Source organism: Lindgomyces ingoldianus, assembly GCF_010093535.1.
Source record: "Lindgomyces ingoldianus strain ATCC 200398 unplaced genomic scaffold BDR25scaffold_1, whole genome shotgun sequence".
Classification (NCBI taxonomy): Eukaryota; Fungi; Ascomycota; class Dothideomycetes; order Pleosporales; family Lindgomycetaceae; genus Lindgomyces; species Lindgomyces ingoldianus.
In genome coordinates this window covers 885,169-889,699 of record NW_022985162.1, presented here as the reverse complement: position 1 = coordinate 889,699, position 4,531 = coordinate 885,169, and positions in this window count along the sequence as shown.

The following is a 4,531-nucleotide window of genomic DNA, read 5'->3' as shown; positions in this document are numbered from 1 at the left end:
CAGCAACATACTGTTCGAGCTTATTGCTCGTACTATGTAGCAGCTTTCGTCAAACGTTCCTCCTGTCTTGACAGTAGGTGCGCATATCTGACAGCAGTAGGTGTACTACTTTATTTTAAGAATTCTTTAAAGCTAGCTTTTTTTAGTAAACTAATATATTTTATTATACTAGTTTTTATTACTTTACTAAGTTAAAAGCTTTATTATCTTTTTTTTTAGTTTTATCTTAAAGCAGTACACTATTTAATGCCTATTTAAAAAAGTACTTAGCTAACACTAGTTTTAATAACAAAGTAGCTTTTATTATAAAGTAAAATAACTTTTAGCTATTAAATAAAAAGCTAAGGCTTAAAAAAGTAAAGTATTATGTAAAGCATAAAAGCTAGCTTTATAGAAACTAGCAGCTCTTCTAGATTTAGCAGCATAAAGTAGATTTAGTGTATAATAATAATAAAAATAGCTTTAAAGTAAAGCTATAGCTCTATAAAAAGTGTTACACTAAAAGTGTTTATAAAAAAGTAAAAAAAGTTAATAGTTACTGTCTGTACGTAGCAGCAGCGTCGCGGCCTGGATACGAACGATCGCGCACGAGCAGGATCACGTATCTATGTCACATGATGCTCGTGCGCGAACCTCTGTGCGCGAACATCTAGATATCCCCCTTTTCCTCTGTACAGAGGAAAGACAAGAGCAATAGAACTAGAAACATGTTGCCCTTACCTTACCTACCTTGTACGCTGTGCACACTGTACACTACTCTTACTCTTGCTACTTAAGTGCTTATACTATAAGCAGCTAGCTATTAGAGCTTATTTAACACTAATTAGTAGTTAATTTAATTAACTGCAAATTAGCAAAAGTAATAATAAAGTACTTACACTTTATAAGGTACTTTATTTTATTACTTATTTCTTAGAAAGAGTAATAGCAGAGTACCTACACTTTATAAAGTACTTTGTTTAGTTACTTATCTTTTAGAATAGCAGATTAATCCTTTGCATTGTACAGCAAGCTCTGCTACTATACAAAGTAAAAAGAAGATAGTGTAAGACGCACACTAAAGCTACTAAAGCTGCATAACCTAGTAGCTAGACAATAGCATATTAATTTTTTACATTACACAGCAAGCTCTGCTACTGTATAAAGTAAGAAGGAGATAGTGTAAGGCGCACACTAAAGCTATTAAAGCTGCATAACCTAGTAGCTAGACAACAGCAGTACCTGCGTAATCTACTAGAAAAGTAATTAACTATACTATTATAATAAAATCTTATTAGTAACTAATAACTCTATGTAATAATAGAAAAAATAAGGAATAATTCCTATTATATAAATAACTTATAAAGAATATAGGGATATTAAAGGCAACACTATAGAATAAGACTAGTCTAGAGTACTAAAATAACAAGATTAATATGTTAAAGGCTCTAATAAGCTTATAGACTTAATTATATATAAGTTATATAATTACTAATCTACATATAATAACTTAGAAGGGCGCTACTTTTCTAAGTACATATATAAAGGATTTTAAAAAATAGACACTATAAGACTTTTTAGCACTTAGCTGTGTGTTTAAAAGAGAGCTTATATAAGTGCTAAAAGACAAGAGAATTACACTATAGCTAGGTACTAAAAGTACCTAAGCCTAGAAGCTGTATAATATAGCATAAGAAAAAGTAATTACACTAGAAAAGCTTTATACATAACTTTTATTACTATATAAGGCTCTACACAGAAGCAGACTAAACATAATGCTGCTATTAACACTAAATATACTAGCATTACCTGCTTTTACACCTTAGCTAGCACTATACTAATCACTATACAAACAATACATGCCACTCTACCCAACGCCTGCTCCACACCCTTAATCGTACACACCACCGCCTGCAGTAGTGTATACACTACTAATACCACCTGCACAATCTATACTACATTACAACCTGTATAAACTTCTACCTTAGAGAGAAACTGCTAAAGAAAAACTTCTAGTAAATAAAATTATATAATTTTAAAAAGTATAAAAAAAATAATAACTATATAAGTTAACTATATAACATTTTTATAAATAAAATAAAAATCTTTATTAATTTATGTTAATAGCTAGATATCTAGAAAACTTAGTATGTAAACATCTTTCTAGATATCTTAAAAGGTTAGGCAAATATGTACTATATGCACAACATAGGCCCTAGACATAACTAGAAGCATTTGTACAACACCTTAAGTAGTTACTTTAACACTAATGTAAACTATAGCTAGTACTAGACAGACTAGATAATAATAACTTTTATATAATGCTAATAAAAGAACTTTAATAAGAGTTTATATAAAGCTTTTAAAATAATAATTAATAAGCTTACACTTATATAAAAGGCACTAAAAACAGAATTTTAAAAAGATGTTCTACTGCACACTGCTATTATATAAGCCTGTTAAGAATAACTAGAACTAGAACATGCTATGTTTACTATTAAGCTCTTATGTAAAGCCTTATTTAGTAACTTATAGGCATTACTTTAAGTTACTATAAACTAAAGGGTAAACTAATACCTCTAGGAACTGCCTAATGTATACTACATAAACTACTAATATAACTTTGCATAATAAGAGTCTGCACAATAAGAAGAAAGCTTCTCTCTGTGTAAAAGAGAATAATATAAAAGATTTTTATTTAGGTTTAGGCTATAATTTAGAGACAACTATATACAGATAAAGAAGTGCTTTGTCTACTATAAGAAAAGATATTAGTTATTAAACTACCCTTATAATAACTATATATAAGCAAAGAACTAGTATGTTGCCTTATATAAAGATTTTTATAATAAGACCTTATTATATAAAGCTATTACTTTATACATCTAAGACTTTAAAAGTTACTCTAAGAAAAAAAATAATTTACATAATATAAAAAAAATAAAATAAAAAAGTAAAAATGCTAAAAAAGCTATTAACTACTTTACTTTTACTACTTATTTATACTATGCAACAGAAGAGGACATCTACAGCATTAAACCTAAAGAATATGCTAAGCAGTTTATTCTTAATAACTAATACTGTACAGTATACTAAGGTAAACTATAGAATATAGGCGCAGTAAAGATCTCTACTATTAGTAAGTCTTAACTTAAGGCGTACATATAAAAGAACTTATGTATAAAAATTAATTAAACACCTAGCTAAATAAATATTAGCTTTAAAGGCTAAACACTAAAGAGATTAATTAGTACTATATAAATCTAGAACCTAATTAGTCTAGTTACATACTACATTCTAAAGACTCTAACACTATTCTTACTATTACTAGTAAATGCTAACTAACTTAGGGCATACTTTAACAACATTTTAAATGTTATTATATATAAAAATAAAACTACTATACTTATTATATAAAAATAGAGACACTTTTTTTTTAATGTTAGTAAGAAAAAATCTATGTTTTTTTTTACTAAATTAGAACTCTACTACCTTTACTACTAATTTAGACACCCCTGCATAGAGAGACTCTAGAAGATGCTAACTAGCGCTAGCTATAACATTAATGCTGCAGTGCTAAAAGAGATTAAGAAGTTCTGCTACCTCTACTAATTATATAACTAGGCCTTATAAAAATTTAAGTTTATAATTAAAAATAATACCTACTTTAACTATAAAGTTATTATTAATGTTATATAAATTAATAATAAAGATGTCTTATATATTATTAATGTAGACATATTATTTTAGGCTGCTACATTTTTAAAATTTATGTCTACACAAGATACCTAGAATGCACTGTGTAAATGCTAGATTAACACCTATTAAAGACCTTTAGACTATATTATGTATAACCCTAGTATAAACTTTGCTTTAGAGGATTTTTAGGCCTATGTAAAAATTATAGGAGCTATATGTAAGCAGATGCCTATAAAAGCACATTAGGTAGTTAGAAAGGTTAAGCACGCGCACACACCTCTCTAATAAGTGTTTAACATCCTAAAGACTAAGCTAGGTAACTGTATAAATAATAAAGCTATCCTGCAGATAGCAGTTAAGGCTCTAAACAACACAGCTAGCCTACACAGTCTAGTACCCACGCTGCTAGTCTTTAGAGTATACCTAAGAATTAACCTAGACTTTTTACTATTACTAAATATTATTACACAAGCAAGCGCTATATAAAAGGTAATAAAAATACTTTAAAAAAAACTATGTAAAAGTAAATATTAATTATATAATTAACACTTATAATAGCTTTATAACACATAAAGTTCTTAACCTCCCCCTTAGCTTAAAGATTATAGCATAAAGAAAGAAGAAAGGCTAGACTAGCCTATATAAGATTAAAAGCATTAAAGAAAGAGATATTATTATTAAAAAAAAAAATAGCCTACTAAAGCTCTAATATATGTAGGTTAAACTATACTATAAAAAAAAAAAAAAGACAACTTACTTATAATAAATAACTTAAATAAACTAATCCTTATATAAAAGAATTTCTTAAAAAAGAGAAAAAAAAAATAGTCTTATAAAAATGTTATAAAAGTAG